Source organism: Alligator mississippiensis, chromosome 3 (genome assembly GCF_030867095.1).
Source record: "Alligator mississippiensis isolate rAllMis1 chromosome 3, rAllMis1, whole genome shotgun sequence".
Lineage (NCBI taxonomy): Eukaryota > Metazoa > Chordata > Crocodylia > Alligatoridae > Alligator > Alligator mississippiensis.
The window spans coordinates 149,178,149-149,198,479 of NC_081826.1; the positions used below are offsets into that span (position 1 = coordinate 149,178,149).

At 44.8% G+C, this 20,331-nt stretch overlaps 1 pseudogene; it reads left to right on the top strand.

Moving 5' to 3' along the window:
- Positions 1 to 17,161: 17,161 nt before the first annotated feature.
- Positions 17,162 to 19,678, top strand: LOC102570741 (uncharacterized protein K02A2.6-like; annotated as a pseudogene).
- The last annotated feature ends 653 nt before the right edge of the window (positions 19,679 to 20,331 follow it).

The window sequence follows — 20,331 nt, forward strand, 5'->3', positions numbered from 1 at the left end:
AATTTACCTGTGAAAAGATTGTCGGACTGGATTTAACAGAGCAATGGAACACAATGCTCTTCTGACCCTCCTGGCAACTGACAGTCCTTTATATGGATGGACACTGGCTTGCATAGGAATTGAAAGATCAAAACCATTTTTACTGGCATTTTAAAAACTCAGTTATGAAATAAAATTGATTTGGGGCCCAGTTCTGCCCCTTCTACACAGAAGGGTATTGTGCTATGCAAGCGATCACATTAAAATCAAGGGTATAGCTATGAAGTAAGTCACCCTGACTCGCAAGTAAGTGTCACAGCACTGGGGCTGTTAGGACTGGCACAAATTCATGATTCCATGTCCTTTGGGTTGCCTTCCCACAACAAAGAAAATGCCACAAGAAGGTGAGCTTGTATATCCTCTGGTTAAGCTTGTGTGCAAAAGAAGAAACTACTAGTGTAAGACACATCAGCATGTCTCTCAACTGAAATTGTTATGTGCCTAACTGTCAGGTACACATGCCTGTTTGCAGTAGTATAACTAAACCCGGGTAAGCATGGCAGCAGTCTCTGGTGCTGACTTGGGGAGGGGGTGAGATGCAAAAAAAGTAGCTGCTGCCATTGCCAGCAGCAATGACCTGGCCACTGCTGCTTCCCCATGTGCTACTAATATCCAATGCACAGAACAGCTCAGCTATGCCTCTGCCTGTTCACACAGCTTTATATTTTTTTGCGAAAAAATGAAGTCAGTTGTGCCCCTTTACCAAATGCTTGTTGCCTGCCTGCCTTCTGCTTCATGGCAGAAGGACTTTTTTTTCCCCTGCTCTGAGAATTATCTTTACCACAGAGAAAAGAGCTTGAAGTCAAGAAGAGATTCAGTATGTATCCTCTCCTGTGAAAGCCACCTTTTCATTCACAAAACTTGGCCCAAACTATGAAGTCTTTGAGTTTTTACCAAGTCCTGATTCTGGGCCAGTAATTTTACTGGGAGTTTGCCTAAGCAAAGACTGGATAAACACTCAGAAAGTGGCCCTTTGTTAAGCGCACATCCATAGCCATGCTCTCTTTTGGGCATCAAATGAACATGACAAAAGAAAAAACCAAATAAAGGAAGATCACTTAAATCAAGAAACACTATCTCCATAAATACAGATCTGCACTTGTGTAATCTCAGCCTCACTAAAATCTACCAATATAAATACTGGAATCCTTACTTTTACATATTTCCGTATGTTATTGTGTATTTTTACATTTTAGCTCTGGCACAACACTGCAAAATGCTTTCTTGACTCACACTGATTTATTTTAATCTGCTTTATGTTATATAAGACCCTTGTTTCCCTGGGACTGACAGACCTGATTATAACCCCTGCTGTGCCTATTCAAAACTGTTGACACCTTTCTCAAATTTTCAGCTCTTTGCAAGATCTTGACTTCAAAGTGGAGCTAAGTCAAGGCATTGCCTACAAAACTCACTTTCCAAACGCAGACACTGGTTTTCTTCTGGTCCCAACGTTTTCAGTTCTGTTTCAGATCTGTTTCTATGGGTCACTCCACCTATTCATCAGCACTCCTCTCCTGTCTTATTCTCTTTTGTCTATGTGCTTTTATTTACAAGAGCACCTGCTTCTCTCTGGGCCAATGAATCCAGCTCTGTTTTGTACACAAGAGCTTCCAGTTTGTACAGAACAGAGCTGCATTGTGATGGGTGTGCAGTCAGTGCTCTCTAAGTAGAGAAATACATATGTTTGATTTAAGGCCAGTCCAATTTGTTTTATGTTGTAAAGATATTGTGCACAGCAGGTGGAATTGCCACAAGTTTAGCCACAGAGTCAAGACCAGAACCTTGTAAACCCTCACTTATGCAAGCAAACTTTACTCTCAGCAGTAGCTCCCTGGAGTGAAGGGAGAATGGGTAGCAAGGTTAAGGCATAAAATGACAAAGGTGTGACTTACTTATTGTAGCAGTAGGTGCTTTAAAGCTAAACAGATTTAGCTTCCTATTTGGTAGGCATGTCTGTCACAGGATTATCTCAGTGCCCTTTTCAAGTGCTTGGTTTATTTGATTCTTGCTGTGTAATTAACCATTCGGTTGGCTCTAATTCCTCTTCCTCTTTGTCTGGTATTTGAATACTTCCTAACCCACCCCTCTCAGGAGCACTCTGAGCTATTTAACAAGTTCTTATCCATTCTCCGGAGCAGTCTGGATCCCACTTACTAAATATGTGAAAAGGAGAGGAACCGTCTTCTCTACTGACTGTACTGTGTGTTACTACCACAGCTGAATTCTATCTACAGACTTTACTGAAATGATACATCCCAAAGGACACACCCCTGTTTCACATGGTCACACGGGCTTGTTGTTAATGGTTCCACAAGTGTTCAGAGAGACCCAATCCATAGTTTGTTTTTTTCAAAATGGAGATGATATGAATCTCCCCACCAATGTAGTTTTGCATGAAATCCCATTTACTCAACTTTAACACTGAATGCTTTTGAAAATGCTAGCTCCAAAATCTATACAGGTTTTAAAATGTGAGCGGTGAATTACAATACAGTGCTATACATTTATTTATTATCTTACAACCTGGCATTCCGGCATTTTCCTTTTTCCTTCAAAGCCTTAACATTAAAAAGTGCACTCAGCTTTCATTTCTGTTAATGAAAATGCACTGGATTTACACTAGTGCAACCAAAGTTGGAATATAAGTGCTGAGTGAAAACCAACTAATTTTAAAAGTGAAATGATTCCTACAGTGTATAATGAATGCACATGACATCAGTTCCTTGCCACATGCATATCTTAGCTTGGCGCAAGATTACAAAGAAGCAGGGCTCTGTTACATGTTGGAGAGCGTAGTATATTCTTTATTGGGAAGGCGAGCTGTAATAAGCAAGCTCTCATCCCTAGTGTTATTTCAGCCTTAAAATTAACATCTGTTCTCAAACATTGTATAATTTCCTAGGCACCATTATGCACAGTAATAGTTATTGAGGTATATGCAGGAAAAAATAGCAATTCTTTCATTAATTCCCATGTGCCATTGTATTTCCTAGATGGTGGGAATGGAAAACAGTATCATCGTAGTGGGAGATGCCACAGTTTAATTTAAAATCTTTATTGTGTTTTGAATAACTTGGGCACAACTTGGTTACTGCCGGATTTTTCCATTTCCTTTATGTTTAATTTAACACATTAAAAATGTGACTCTAGATCAGTGCTCTAGGATCCTGAGCATCCTGTCTTATTGGTCTCATAGTATAAAAGTATATACCTGGAATCCAATCCTGTGTGCACTTCTGACTGGATGTTTTGCTTCTAAGCAGGCCCTTTGACTTCAGTGGGACTGCTCATGGCAAGCAGCATCATGGCAGCCACTAGCAACTCCCTGCTGTCTTCCATGGGTGTAGGGTTGAGCCTTATACCCAAATGCAGCTCCTTGCAAGGTGAAGAGGAAATGGTTGCAGGGCCCATGGTTGTGGAGATAAATAAATAAAACGTGCAAATCTTTATAAAAGCAGCTCTTTTCAGTTGGTTTCTGCCAATGTTTTATAATGAGATTCTCTTGCTAAAAAAAATGACAGTTGCTATAAATACTGTCCAGTGATTCTAAGAGATTTTCAAGATACTGACTGATACTGAAGCCTTCTTATTAATATTTCCATTGCTGGAAAGGTTTGTGGAATACCCAAAATAATTCTTTCTTTGCAAGCTTTCTTATTTTTTTTTGTGGGGGAGGGGGAGGGGGGGAGGGGAGAGTGATTTAATGTATCTTGTTCTTAGGGCACATCTACACATGCTATTATTGTGCATGAATAAGCTCCAGAGCTCATTGCTCTGGAGTTTTTTGCTCCTGAGCACACTGTTTGAACATGTGCCCAGAAGCAATTAACTCTGGAGCAATCTGTTCTGGAATTTATTCATGTGAAGCACGTGGAGCTGGGTCTGGGTCATAGAATCATAGAAAATGAGGGTTGGAAGGGACCTCAGAAGGCCATCTAGTCCAACCCCCTGCTCAAAGCAGGACCATCCCCAACTAGATCATTCCAGCCAGGGCTTTCTCAAGCTGGGTATTAAAAACCTTGAAAGCTGGAAATTTCACTTCTCTAGGGAACCTGTTCCAGTGCTTCACAGCACCCTCCCAGTGAGAGAGTTTTCCTAATATCCAACTTAAATTGCCCTTACTGAAACTTGAGACCATTGCTCCTTGTTCTGTCATCTGCCACCAGGGAGAACAGTCCAGCTCCATCCTCTCTGGAACCACCCTTCAGGTAGTTAAAGGCTACTATGACCCTCTACCCTCCTCAGTCTTCTCTTCTCCAGACTAAATCAACCCAGTTCCCTGAGCCTCTCCTCAAAAGTTATGGGCCCCAGCTTCTTCACCATTTTTGTTGCCCTCTGCTGGACTCTCTCCAATTTGTCCACATCCTTTCTGTAGTGGGGGCCCCAAAAACTGGACACAGTACTCCTGATATGGCCTCACTAGTGAAGAATAAAGCAGAATAAGTACTTCCCTCAATCTGCTGGCAACACTCCTACTAATGCAGCCCAGTATGCTGTTAGCTTTCTTGGCAACAAGGGCACATTGCTGACTCATATCTGGCTTACTGTCCTCTGTAACCCCCAGGTCCTTATCTGCAGCGGTGCATGGGATTCTTCCATCCTAAGTGCAGGACTTTGCACTTGTCCTTGTTGAACCTCATGAGATTTCTTTTGGCCCAGTCCTCCAATTTGTCTAGGTCAGTCTGAATCTTAGCCTTACCCTCCAGTGTATCCACTATACCCCCTCAGCTTGGTGTCATCTACAAACTTCCTGAGGGTGCAATCCATTCCATCTTCCAGGTCATTAACGAAGCTATTGAACAAAACCAGCCCCAGGACCAACCCCTGGGGCACTCTGCTTGATACTGGCTGTCAATTAGATATTGAGTCATTGAATACTACCAGTTGAGCCCAACAATCCAGCCAGCTTTCTATCCACCTTGTAGTTATTCATCCAACCCATACTTCCTCAGCTTTCTTGCAAGAATGCTGTGAGAGATAGTATCAAAAGCCTTGCTAAAGTCAAGCTATATTACATCCACTGTTTTCCCCTCATCCACAGAGCCAGTCATCTCATCATAGAAGGCAATCAGTTTGGTCAGGCATGACTTGCCCTTGGTGAATCCATGCTGACTGTTCCTGATCACTTTCTCCTCCAAGTCCTTAGAAATTAAGTCCTTGAGGACCTGCTCCATGATTTTCCAGGGACTGAGGTGAGGCTGACTGGTCTGTAGTTCCCTGGATCCTCCTTCTTCCCTTTCTTAAAGATGGGCACTATATTTGACCTTTTCCAATTGTCCTGGACCTCTCCCGATTGCCACGAGTTTTCAAAGATAATGTCTAGATAATCACATCGGCCAACTCCCTTAGCACTCTAGGGTGATTCCTGTCCAGCCTCATGGACTTGTACACAGCCAGCTTTTCTAAATAGTCCCTAACACGTTCTTTTGCTACTGTCAGTTGCTTGCCTTCTCCCCAAACTTTGCTGCCAAGTGCAGTAGTCTGGGAGCTGACATTACCTGTGAAGACTGAGGTAAAAAGGGCATTGAGTAATTTAGCCTTCTCCTCATCATCTCTCACTAGGTTGCCTCTCACATTCAGTAAAAGACTCACACCATCCCTGACCTTCCTCTTGCTAGCATACTTGTAGAAACTCTTCTTGTTACCCTTCATGTCCCTTGCTAGCTGCAAGTCCACTTGCACTTTGGCCTTCCTGACTTCATCCCTGCATGCCTGAACAATGCTCTTATACTCCTCCCTGTCATTCATCCAAGCTTCCACTTCTTATGAGCTTCCTTTTTCTGTTTAAGCTCACTGAAGAGTTCTCTGCTAAGCCAGGGTGGTTGCTTGCCACATTTACTATTCTTCCTGCTCATCAGGATGGGTTAGTTCCTGCGCCTTCAGTAAGGTTTCTTTAAAATACAACCAGCTCTCCTGGACTCATTTCTCCTCAAACTGGCCTCCCAGGGGATCGTGCCCATCAGTCCCCTGAGGGAGTCAGAGTCTGCTTTGTTGCATTCTAGGGTCCTTACTCTGCTGCTCTCCTTCCTTCTTTTCCTCAGGATCCTGAACTCAATCATCTCATGGTCACTGCTGCCTAACTTGCCATCACATTCTATATTCCCCACCAATTCTTCCCGGTTTCTGAGCAGTAGGTCAAGAAGAGATGGCCCTTAGTTGGTGTCTCCAACACTTGCACCAGGAAATTGTCACCAACGCTCTCCAAAAACTTCTTGGATTGCCTATGCACTGCTGTATTGCCATCCCAGCAGATGTCAAGGTGATTGAAGTCTCCCATGAGAACCAGGGCCTGTGATCTGGAAACTTCCACTAGTTGTTTGAAAAAAAGCCTCATCTACTTTATCCTCCTGGTCTGGTGGTCTATATCAGGCACCAACCATGATGTCACCCTTGATGCTCTCCCCTCTAACCTTAACTCAGAGACTTTCAACAGGCCTCTCTCCAGTTTCATACTGAAACTGAGCAATTGTACAGCTCTTTTACATACAGTATAACTCCTCCTCCTCTTCTCTCCTGAATGTCCTTCCTGAACAGTTTGTACCCATCCATGACAGTGCTCCAGTCATGCAAGCAGCCTCAACTGGCAGGGGTCTCTGGGGATCCCTCCAGCTCAACGTGCTACATGAGGGAGCTTCAGTGTGGGGCTACCCAGTAGGCAGCCCCTGCACTGAAGCACCTTTATGCCCCAGCCAGCCCCTGCAGTGTCTACAAGTGTGCTGCTGTGTAGTTTTCCTCTGCAGCAGGATGGTACTTGTATTTACAAGTACCATCCTGCTGTAGAGTAAATTAGTTTCTCCAGCCTAATAGGGGCACATGTGGGGCATGTCTACATGTGCCTATTAATGCACAGCAATAAGCTCCAGAGCTTATTGCTTCCAGGTGCACCTGGACCACAGCATGTCGAGCTGGGTCACAGGAGCCCCTGCTGGCAGGAGTCCTGGGGGGCCAGCCTGCTAGCCCAGGGCTGCTCTAACTGGGCTTCATGTGCTGTGGAAGGGCTGGCTGGAGTATGAGGGTGCTTTAGCATGGGGTTAGTTGGCAACCCCCAAACTGAAGTACCCTCATGCCCCAGCCAGCCAGGTCAGAGTCTACCTGTGTGCTACTGAGCATGAAAAAACTCTGGAGTAAGGTAGTATTTGTATTTACAAGTTCTACCCTGCTGTGTTTATTAGTTTTGTGTGCCCTAATAGGGGCACCTGTATAGACACTGAGACATTTACTGTGCAGCTAATTAGTCAGCTGTGCAGTAAACGTTTCATGTAGACATGCCTCTATAGTACTAAATAAAACCCAGATAAAGTTAGTATGCCAGATTCATTTCCTCTTTTGCTGTTTTGTTGTCTCAAATATTTTGACAGGAGCTAAAATTAGGGGCTGATTCACCTCTGCCTCTGATATAGTCATTTATCCCTGTAAAAAGCAAAACAGCAGCATTTCCCATCCATTTTGCATAGATGCAAATTAGACAAGGTGCAGAGCAGTAGAGAATCAAGCTGGCATGTTATTCTGCCTCCCCTACAGGTCTGATCAGCCAGATCTGTGATGCCTGAAAAGCCAGGACTTCTAGGAGGGCTATATCAACACAGGTAGTACAATCAGGGGGTAAAGCATCCTGGTATTGCACTGCTATGGAATGGATTGAGTTCTCCATACAAGTATGGAGATCAGACTGGCATCCAAAATTAAGGACAAGAAAAAGACCTTCATAGGTACATGGGGAGCAAGAAAAAATTGAGCTCTGCTGTGGGACCCCTACAGAGGGGGACCCCTATTCAGAGGGGCAGCCCATAGTAGATCCCCACGAAAAGGCAGAACTCCTAAATGGCTTCTTCACATCGGTATTCCAGAAAGCTACCAAGAGCCGTGCTCCTGTCCAGAGGCCCAAGGAATGTGGGGAAGTCAACAGACAACATGAAATCAGCCCCAACACAATCTAATTAGGTTCGCCATCCACCAGAACTCCATACTTGCTTTGGCTTTCCGTATCTCATACCTGCAGACCCTGGTTATATAAGTGAACTTTTTCCCTGGTTGCTGGTCCTTTTTTCCATTGCCTATATGTATCCTTTTTCTTTTTTAAAAATTCTCTAATCTCCCTGTTGAGGCAAGAAGGTCTCTTGGCTCCCTTCCTGCTTTTTGGTCTCATGGGAATGGCCTCTCTTTGTGCAGAAAGGTTTGCTACCTGGAGGAGGCACCATCACTCCTGTACCCCCAAATCCTCCAGTTGCTGGTCACAGAGGACCTTACTAACTAGACCCTTGAGTTTGTTAAAGTCTGCACTTCTGAAATCTATGAGCTCTGTTCTACTAACTGAAATCCTAGCATTCTGGTGGATGGCGAATCTAATTAGATTGTGTACCACCAATCCTCAGATCCCCTACCATGTCCTCCCCTTTGGTAAGCACTAAATCCAGAGTGGCTTCCCCGCAGTCAGTCCTTCAACAACCTGTGACAGGTTATCTACTGTTGCCAAGAAATGGGCTGACTTGCTGGAGCCGACCGAATGGTCTTCCCAACAGATGTCAGGGTAGTTGAAGTCATCCATGACAGTCAGATCCTTAGTGTTACTTGCCTCAGCCAGTTCCCTGGAGAATGCCTGATCATTCTCTTCTTCTTGGGAGGGAGGCCTGTAGTAAACCCCCACCATCAGGTCACCCTCTCCTGAACCCCCTTGTATCTTGACCCAGAGGGTCTCAAGGGACCTTTCCCCACTATCAAACCTGACCTGCAGGGAGGGGTACCGCTCTTTCACATAGAGGGCCACCCCTCCTTCCTTCTTCCCAATTCGGTCTTTCCTGTAGAACCTATATCCATCAATATCCACAGCTCAATCATGTGTGTCATCCTACCAGGTATCTGTCAACCCGATGAGGTTGAATTCCTCATCTATCAGAAGGAGAGCCAGTTCCTCCTGTTTGTTGCCCATGCTTCTGGCATTCCCATAAAGGCATCTGAGTTCCCCTCTGGTCGCCTCAGGTTTTCTGTCATTGCGAAAGAATCTCAGGGCATTGGTGCTCATCTGGGTGTCTACTATGTCAATACCCTCTCCTGGGTTACCATACTCAAAGCAAACCCACAGTTTCCTAAATGAGCACAGCATAACTGCAGAAAAGGAGCAAAGAGAACCTAGACTGTGGGCTAGGAGGTACTGATGACACCATTGCAGCATTCCCTTTGCATTTGGGGGACACACCCCAAGTGTTTACCCCAGCTCTACAAACCTGATTTATGCCCTGCAAGGTCCACTGGCTTCAGGAGCAAGCCCCACATATGTTAGACAGACATAGCAATCCCATCGTGTGCCCTTGGTCCAGTTCCAGGGTCATGTTTATATCATAGAACCTCTTTTTATATTTAATATTCTCTTCTATCATCCTAGTTTTACAGTTGGTAACTCTATTAACACGCTAACACTTATCTCTCATAATGAACTTTATAAATATTTATGCATGCTCAGTTTATTAGTTAATATTAATATTAATGCCATAAAGCTTCAGCACTGCCATTTTGATGTCATCCTTTAAGTGCATTTTCTCTTCTGTCAGTTTGACAGTACATCAAGCAAGTCAGGCAGCTGTAATTCACTCCCACACCAAGGAGGGGCAGTCACTATGAACTTGCAAGTGTTGCTCTGACCTCAGACTTCTACCCCTGCCCCACTCACCTTCTCTAGATTATGTGATGCCTTGCTAATAAGAGAGATTTAGGCCCCTAATCTGCATCCCATCTATTTCTCTAAGCACCTGCCAGCCCAGAGTCAAACACAGTAGGACTAGACCTTCAACAGCAAAAAGTGAGGGTTCTATAGTAAATGCAGTGACACAGTTATTGGGCACCTTTTGACTACAGAGTATGGCTCAAGGCACATTCACAAGGTGAAGGGCAAGCCACTTGTATAGTTCTGGGTATCATACCTCCCCTACTCCCTGGGAACACCTGTGCCTATTATCCTGGTGGGCAGTTTAGAGTTTCATTGCACTCACTAAGGTCTCACACAGGGAGCCTTGTAGGGACAGAGAATCTAATAAAAACCAGACCCTACAATAATCATCCAACTCGCCATGTAACAAACCACCATCTCTACCTGATGACAAGAAGTACTTAAAAGCCCAGAAACAGGCTTTAGCAGCCCAAAGGAGGCTCCTAACCTCTGAAAATTGATATACATTATTTATGGAAAGCTAGCAGGCCTGGCCACTCTGGACATTACATAGTGCTTACATACCCTTCATCTTTAATTAGTCTATAAGGCGTAAATCTACCCTGCTTTCTACTTGACTTCAGACTAACGCAGCTGACTACATCTATATACCCTTCCTCTCCCAGGGGTGTTGGTTAAATAGGTCCAAACTCCCACTAGATCCCTTTGTTTGCTGGCTGGTGCAGAATAAAAGATTTCCTTGCTGTGGCAGGGGCACCTTTTTGTCCAGACAGGAGAAATATGCTTTATTTAAAAGTCTACTTTTACTTTTGAATTAACTGATTACTCCTGTTGCTACTGTTTAATGAACTGATTTCAGAACATCAGTGGAGTAACACTTTTAAAAACTCCTTAGCTGGGCATGGGTAAGTACAAAAGAAGCCTCAGGGGTTCATGAGGAGCTTTTGTTCCTCCATCCCCTTCCTGGGGTCTCTGCTTCCAGGTTTGGTTCCCAAACCACCAGGGTATATGGCTGTTGCTGCATTATCTGCCTCATTTTGCATTCCCTGCTACCTCCACACTACTTGGGTATCAGTGAGGTGGAGAGTAGATGAAGACAGAGTGGAGAGGCAGGCTTTATATCCTCAGGGCATGTTTATATATGTTATTAATATACTATAGGCTTACTGCACAGTAAAATACTGTGCCATAAGTCATCCTGAAAGCATGTCTATATGTGCACTCTGTTGGAAGCAAATCTGCTCCTAACAGGAGCAACCTGGAACAGGGCTGCTCTTGCTCTGCAGTAGCCAGGGAAAGCTCCAGGCTCCCCCAGGATTCTAGCCCAGGGGATGGCAGGGGGGGCGGGTACTGGTCCTGATGCGCACGGGGCCAGGAGAGCTCTGCTGGCTGCAGCAGCAGCTGTCTCCTGGCTCCATGCACATCAGAATGCACAGCTGACAGTGAACCCCCAGGTGGGCAGGGATTCCCCACCCAGCAGGGGGCTGGCCAGGAGCTGTCACACTTGTGGGGTTGGGTGGGGATTCCCTGCCCAGCAGAGGGCTGGCTGGAGCTGTCCCATTTGTGGATTCCCTGCCCAGCCAACAGCTGCCTGGGAGCTGTCCTGTTTGTCCCACAAGTGGGAGAGCTGTTGATGAGCCCCCACCTGAGTGAGGAAACAGGGAGCTTCCTAGTCCCATCGCTGCTTAGCTCCTGTGGGGAGGCAGGAGTCATGCAGCACTGGGCTAGAGCGGGGGGTAGAGAGTGACCCTGTCCCAGCACTGGTTGACTCCTGGGAGGAGCCAGGAGCTGAGCAGTGCCAAGACTAGGGATGGAGAACTTTCCCATCCCCTGTGGTCCCCTGCTGAACAAATTTGCTCTTGTTCAGTGTTTACATGAGTGGTACTGTGCAGTAGCTAATGTGAAGTTATCTACTACCTGTATTTACAAGTAGTAGAAAACCACACATTAGCTTAATTTACTGTGTAGTAGCTGCTGTGCACAGTTACATGGTGATGACTTACTACGCAGTAGATTAGTCTACTGCACAGTAAAATATCTTATGTAGACATGCCCAGTGTGTCACAGCATCCCAGCCCCCCAGGACGACTCACTGCTGGGAGCTTTGCTAGTTTTCTGCAGACTGGCTTGGATGGGCAAGGGAGTCTGTAGCTGGAGCTGGCAGAGATGTTGCCTTTTTATCAAGACTCTGAACAGAGAGACAAAAGCATGTAAGGCCCACTTCCCAGCACCCCTTGTTTGTGAACACTTGTTCTATACCACCCACCTGCTCCCGTCATTCCTTCCCATCATATTCATATGACAATATCCTGCATAACTTGTGAGAGCTAACAAGATCACAATCCACAGTGGAATAATTACAGAAGATGTGACAATGAGTGGACCAAGACAAAAGAGGTCTCAATATAGGCAGGACAAATTCCATAGGTATTTGTATTATACTGATTAAGGACAAAAGTAATATGGGTTAAATCATCAACATTTTGGATGCCATGGGCATGCGTGCAAGAAAACTGTGCCTGCCCATCTCACACAGAATGCTATGGGAATAAACCTAAACTGGTGTGGCTACAGCTACCATTGTCCTCACACAAATGTCACTTACACAGGAAAACTGCATCAGTCCATTCTAATTTTGACAAGGAAAATATTAACTAGTGGCTTCTTTTTATGTATTGGCCAAATGAACTTAGCTGGTATTTAACAGATATCTGGAAGTATTTTAGTTACACATTTAAGTTGATAAAATACAGTAGGGCTTTGGAGGATAAAAAAATATTCTTGAAGGATTGCAATGCAGTATTGCATGTATATACACTGTATATAGGAGGAAGTTACCCAAACAATTTAGGGAAGATGATTTTTGTATACATGTACTGCTTAAGTGACATGTGGTAGCATGTTACCATGTGAACATATTTTGAAAAATTGCGTAGAGCTTTTATACAATATGGTATATAACCTGCTCTGTTCTTGTTAGGTACTAGAGATGTCTCAGACATTGCTATGTTGTTTTGGACTGAGCACAACGAACAGTGGGTGTCTGACTGGAAACTAGTGCGTTTGTCATGTGTTGTCACAGTAGGTTGCCCAGATCACACATCACGTGGTCTGCCAAGGTGAGCAATGATGGTATACATCTTCTACAACAGAACCCTGTGTGGGCTTTGCTTTCTATTTTTTTTTATTATGGCTATCTACATTATGACCAATACATTCTTAGTCTGTTGCAAACAGCTTGCCTCTGTGCATTACAGTAAATAGCATTCCCATCTGCACTGGAGACGTCAAAGATATTGTACTGTATGTCATTGTCTCATGGGCAGGATTTGGGATCCTGCTTTTACAATCAGTAAAACTTTCAGAGAAGAGAACTGCCAGGGAATATTTGAAGTGTTTAAAAGACAACATACAGAATCAGATTTTCATATCCTTTCTCACAGTAACACTTCCTTCTACAAATAGTCCCTTTGAGCTGCTGGGTTCCCAGTACAGATATCTGGGAAATAATTTCTCTTAGACATATTTATTTTCCATGCCATTATTTTCTTATGCAGCCAAACCTCAAATACTTTTTCAAATTTAAAACATATCTTTTCAAGGTTTTTTCTGCAACTGAAATCCCCCCCAAAAATTAAAGAAAAGTTATTGGTGCTTGATTAGTTTTAATAGAAATGGATATTTTCCACAAACTCTTATTTTCCCCAGGTGTCACTTTATGGAAAGGATATTTGGAGAGCAAACCTCCAAGCGCTTCTAGTTCTCAGTACATTAGGAAGTCAGGCCATTATCTATAGATCCAAAGATGGACTTAAATGCTTAATTTTAGGTGTCTTGGTTCATAAAATCTGAAGCACAAATAAATGCCACAGAGTATGATCACATTAAACCAACCTGTGGCCTACTTTTGAACAGATGGAGAACTACCTTGTCTAAAAAAATCAAATAAATGATTGGAAGTAATTTTTTCCTGTGATCTATAGTTGTGATCATTTACTAAACTCATCCTCAAGAAGCAGAGGAAGTGAGGGGACTGAAAAGTGACACTTAAATAAGGGAGGACAGGGCTGTGACAGTCTCATAAGCAATGTAGTAGTTCAGGCTCCTGGAACCAGGAGAAGCAAGCAGAGAAGTATATTTTCATTTAATACAATCTCCCTCATGGGGAGTTGTCAAAAGTTGGCACTCCACAGCATGAATTCTAGCATCAATAGGAAAAATAATCAGTACAAATTCATAACTTTTGCAATCTGATGTACATCAGTGCTCAGCTGTAATATGTTACTCAGTGTTACTCACAGTGCAGAAGGAGAAAAAAGGGTGAGTGAAATTCTGGCATGAGTTTCCTGGAGGGGCACACAAATGCCTCTTACGTCATAGACAACCCTTGTCGGAAGCATTAATTCCATCCAGTCAGATAAATACAGTGCAACTCTGCAGAGATTTTGAGAAATTACCTCGATACAACAAGTTTTTAAAGGATCGTCTTCCGTCTGACTGACAAGAACATGTTTGGAGCCAGGCCCAAAGCCCACAGAGGTCAGTAGAAAGTCTCCCATTAATTTTATGGGTTTGGTATCAGACTAGGATGCAATGTAATGTCATTTAGAGGCTTGGAGTGGGAAATGATCAGGAGATGCACAGCTGTAATCAGAAGAATTGCACATCTGCTATTTGTCTCAGCTACTCTTTACCTGATCATCACACATCAAACTTTCTATGGCTAGAACAAAACTGACAGTGTTGCAGCTAATACCTTATAGTAGGCCTCACTACCAGAAACTCTGTTCTCTGCAGTGGGTGGGTTCCATGGGAAGTTTTTAGTATTTTGAATTAAAGATACTGTTTACATGTTTAATAGGGGATTATATTACTTACAAGTTTTCTCCCCACCCCTTAAACTGTGTTTCTCCTGGGAAAAGGAAATCTGCAAATGGCAATGCTGATTCCAAGTTTACTATCGCCCATGGATTTCCATGTGTCTAAATGGAGAAAGACCAAACGCCAGTCCAATGTAAAACACGAGGGTAAACTATGCCTGGAGTGTGAGGGAGTCATGATAAGCGCGTGATCAAATAGCCTCAGCAAACCAGGGGCTACATGAGGTGCATGACCGCACGGCCGGCAGTCACAGCCTCCTGACTAAAAGTCAGCAGATACACGGGGCACATTTTGATTGGCTCTGTAGCTTATAAAAAGGGGTAGAACACAGGAACGGGGGGATCCACGCGTCAGTTTGGAGAGGCCTGATCACCCTTTCCAGGATCCTGCGTCCTCAATATCCTCCCCCTTGGGCGCCCCCCCACTTGAACGTATCACTCGACTGTACTACTCGAACGTACTGAGCTCATGTGTTGTTGTTGTTGCTGTTCCCGTCATTGTCCGTGTTGTTGTTGTTGCTTGCAACTGTAACGTCACAAAAAGCTGTTAAGAAGTTTTCCTGCGTAAACTGTAAGTAAAGCTTCAAGTTATTACATCATTTCAATTTGAGTCCGTGTCCCTTTCGTCCCCGGCCTGTTCGTATCTGAGGGTTAGCGGTCCACCTCACGCCCCCACAAGGCAACACCATGCTAAATGCACAATTAGGGCACAAACCAAGAGATGTTTTTCTGACACCTTACCATATAACTGGACTCTGTTGTATCTTACTGTGTTTTCCTTGTACTGTCCCTTTAAGGCCAAAGCCCTCATGCTCAGCACTGTTGCAGGGTTCACTTTGCTTGTGGCAGTTTTGCAGCACTGGGGACTCCATGCTCTCTGCCATGAGGAGCCAGAGGCATTTCTTGGTGCCTCTCTGTCCACAGGACTGGACTGGGTCAAGTCAGAGGCAGAGCAAGTACTGGTTTCCCTAGATTTATGTGGGTTCTTTATATGTGAATTCGCTCTTATGGGATGAGCATATTTAGACCCATAATTCATTATATGCAAGGTAAATTCACTCTTATGTGATCAGCATGGATGTCCCCCCCGCCCAAGCAGGTAAGTCTATGGGGGGAGGGGAAAGGGCCGTGGCCCCACTCACTCCAGCCCTGGCTGCAATGGCCCTGGGTGTGGCCGGCGCCAGCTGCCTGCAGCTGCTGGGCTGCACTGTGCACCTGTCCCCCCACACCTAGGCTCATCCCAGCTTCTGGGCTCCGCCATGCCCTGGTGCAGGCAGCTGGTGTCAGCTGCTCCCAGGGCTGCTCCAGCATGGGCTGGGGTGAGTGTGGACAAGAGGAGTCCTGGGTGGTGCGGAGCACAGCACTCACCCCAGCCCTGGCTGCAGCAGCTCCAGGAGCAGCTGACACCAGCTGCCTGCACCAGGGCATGGCACAGCCCAAGAGCAGAGGAGAGTGGGGACACGCAGAGCACAGTGCAGCCCAGAGGCTGCAGGCAGCTGGTGCCAGCCACTCCCGGGGCTGCTGCAGCTGGGGCTGGGGTGAGTGCCGCTCTGTTCCCTCTGCTTTGTTGCCTTGCACAGCCCCAGGAGCGACACCCCTCCTCCCGCCCCTTCCTTAGCCCCAGCCTCACTCCTTTCCTCCCTCCCTCACCGCCATAGGAACCTATCCCTATTTGTTACATTGTAAAGTGGGTTTGCTTTATGCAAATTCAATGTATGCGCCGTTCCCCAGGAATGCATGTATAGCATAAATTAAGGGAAACCTGGACAAATTCTGCATACATGTACTGAGGGCAATTGTTAAAATCCACCTTGGATATGATTCCAGAGAAGTATAATAATCAATAAGTGTTAGTTCAACCCAGGAGTGTCCAGAGTGTTGTTGCTGAACTTACAACATATTATCTGGCGATGAGGATGGGATCCTTTGCTGAAAAGGCACCCTAGATTGTGGGACAACATTCTGAGACCAGGCTGTGTTTGTGATTGGAGGGAAGCTTTTTTTCTTTTCTCTCTATTACACCTGATGTTAGTTAAAATGGCTACATTGGGGCATATAGAAGAATTTGATGTGAGCCAGCTGGCTTCTTGGGACTCTTATATGGAAAGGCTATCCTACTACCTGGAAGCCAACAAAGTGGAAAACCTAGAACAGAAGTGTGCGATCCTCCTGACAGTCTGTGGTGCCAAAACATTTGCCATTGTTTGTTTCCTCACAGCACGTGCCTTACCAAACACCAAGTCTTATGCTGAACTAATTGCCTTGCTAAAGGCACATTTTTGCCCAAGGCCATCTGTTACCCTGAAGAGATTTCATTTTCTTAAATGGGACTAAAGAGCTAATGAAGGTATATGAGATTCCCTGTCTGAGCTCCATTGCCTTATGGAATTTTGTGAGTTTGGGGATCTTCTGGATGGCCTGCTTCACAACCATCTTATCTGTGGGGTTCAAGATGAAGCAATCCAACATCGCCTGCTCTCTGAACCAAATCTGACCTTGGCTACTGCACAAGAAAAATACTTGCCAGCTGAAGCAGCATCCCATAATGTGAGAGAAATTTGCCAGGCATTCTCCAGCAATGTCCACTTATTCCAAAAAGTTTAAGAATCAGATCATCACCAGCAAATTCAATGAATTATACCCTCACCAACAGCACCACATAAACCAATTAATCCACAAACATTGTGGCCAACATAGACGAAGGGACTGCAGGTTTAGAAATGCAGAGTGCCATGCCTGCAAGAAGAAGGGCCACATAGAGAGAGTTTGCCACTCTAAGGCCAGTTCCGGGAGCCAAAAAGACAAAGGCAAATGTATTCATTCCCAAACCACTCACAGATTAGAGTCCTCCCCAGAACGTGAGGTACAAAAACTATATTTGATTCAAAATGTTGGTGTTGTTCAAACTCAAGGTTCTGAGATGATTGCAACTGTAGTAATAAATGGAAAGAAGTGCAAAATGGAAGTGGACTTGGGTTTGAGGGTATCTCTCATAGATGAAAACACATTCTTCTGGTTGTTTTGGCACCCTCTCCCCAAGTTATTGAAATCTGAGTGTTGCCTGCTTGACTACAATGGACAGATTGTGGAAACTTTGGGTAGCTGCAGTGTAGTTGTCCAGTATGGATCTATTAGACAGCATCTACCCCTCATTGTCACTAAGGGTTCCTGCAAAAGTCTTCTGGGGAGAAATTGGTTCTCACCATTGGGAATCAATATTCAAGGCATACACAGTCTCTGCACAGAAAGTCTGCAAAAGCTTGCAAGGAAGTTTCCTCAGGTATTCTCTGAGGAATTAGGAACTTACTCCGAGGAATTAGGAATTAGGTCCACCTGTGACATTCCAAATGGATTCTGCGATAGCCCCTATCTTTATGAAGGCTCCAAATGTACTTTTTGCACTGCGGCCAAAAATTGATGCAGAATTAAATTGGCTTATCATGCAAAGGGTTAGCAAGCCAGGTGTACATACAAGCTGGGCCACACCAGTTGTTCCTGTTTTAAAACCTAATGGCAGTGTTCAAATCTGTGGTGATTACAAGTGCACTGTTAATAAAGCACTTAAGCAGGACTGGCACCAAGTGCCTGCCATTAACCAGTTACTGTTCTTGCAGGAGGGAAGGGTTTTGCCAAACTTGACCTCACTCAAGCCTATCAGCAATTGATAGTGGATGACAAGGCTGCTGAGGCCCAAACAGTAATTACACACCAGGGAGTGCTCTGTGTCAAGCGCCTCCAGTTTGGAATTTCTGTGGTACCAGGAGTTGTCCAGCGGTTCATGGAGAAAATGCTAGCAGGAATTCCCAGGGTGGTTCCATACTTTGATGATGCATTGATCATGGGGCCGTCTAGAGAGAAACTCACTGACAGACTCAGAGAAGTTTTACAGAGATTCAACATAGCAGGTATCAGAGTAAAAAGAGAAAAATGTCAACTGGGAGTTTCCAGTATCAACTTTCTGGGATATCAGATTGATGCTGGCATTTACCCAGTTGAAGACGAGATAAAAGCAATGCATGATGCTCCTATACCAAAATGTAGACAGGATCTTCAAGCATTCTTAGGACATCTCAATTTTTATCACATCTTCTTGAAAGACAAAGCCACCATAGCAGAGCCCCTTCATTGCTTACCGGATAAGGGAGCTCAGTGGAAATGGGCTTGCCAGTATAATGAAGCCTTCCAAGGTGTCAAGAATTTGCTGACATCAAACTCTGTCCTTGTTCACTATGATGAGCAGAAGCCGCTGTCCATTACTTGTGAAGCCTCGCAATTTGGTGTTGGCGCTGTTCTGTCACACATTGCCTGATGGCATGGATGCACCCATTGCTTTTTACTCAAGAACAATGACTTCACCCAAAAGGAACTACACACAGATTGATAAAGAAGCATTGGCAATCATTGCAGGAGTTAAACAATTTCACAATTACATTTATGGCCACAAATTCAAAATCCAAATGGACCACAAACACCTTCTTGGAATTTTTACCATGGACAAAACAATTCCTCCTATTTTGTCTCCCGCATGCAATGCTGGAGCATCATGCTAAACGCATATGACTATACATTTGTGTACAAACCTGGGAAAATGATTGCAAACGCTGATGCATTGAGCCGCCTACCACTACAAATACCTGATTGTGTTACTACTCCACCAGCAGAAGTCCTCTGCCAGCTGGAATCCATGCCAGAAGCTCCTCTTCAGGCTGATCAGACAGCAAGGAAGACTGCAAGATACCCTATCCTTGCCCATGTCCTCAACTGGGTGTGGAGGAGCTGGCCTGCAGACATATTGGCTGAGGAATTCAGGCCATTTTCATCATGTCAGCATGAGCTGTCAGCCCACAAGGGTTGAATGTTGTGGGGAAATAGTGTCATAATTCCAGAAGCAGGACACCAAATCATACTGACAACACTGCACGCAGCACACCCAGGCATTGTGAGGATGAAAGCACTAGCTAGAAGCTATGTATGGTGGCCAGGTAGGGACAATGACATAGAAAGGGTTGTGAGGGAGTGCAGCATTTGTCAAACAACTCGTCATAATCCACCGAAGGCACCAGCATTCCCTTGGGAAATGACAAAGGAACCCTGATCATGCATCCACATTGATTTTGCTGGCCCTTTTCAAGGTAAGAACTTCTTAATTGTTGTTGACTCGTACTTAAAATGGCTTGAAATGATTACTGTCTCAACTCTTACATTAACTGCCACTATAACAGCTCTCTGTCAGCTGTTTGCAACCCATGGGGTGTGCAACACTATTGTTTCTGATAATGGCAGTGCATTCACTTCAGCAAAGTTCCAAGATTTTGCCAGTGCAACCTCACTTGAACTGTTACCATTGCACCTCATAGGCCACAGGCCAATAGGCAAGCTCAGTGAATGATGAAGACTACAAAAGATGCACTGAAAAGGATTGTTGTAGGAGACTGGCCTACCAAACTGGCCAGATTTCTGTTAGATCAACATGTAATTCCTTGCGTCGTTGTTGAGTCTCCAGATAGGCTGACAGGGCTGTCATCTGCTGAACCCCTCACTGAGTCCGGTTCTATGGAAAGACCACAGCAGAAGCAGAGTCCTCCCAAATGGTTAGCTGACTATTCTGTCTAGGGGGAAGGGGTATTGTGTCTTCTTGTGCTTTCCTTGCACTGTACCTTTACGGCTAAAGCCCTCATACTCAGCACTGCAGGGGTCACTTTGCTTGTGGCAGTTTTGCAGCACTGGGGACTCCATGTTCTCTGCCAT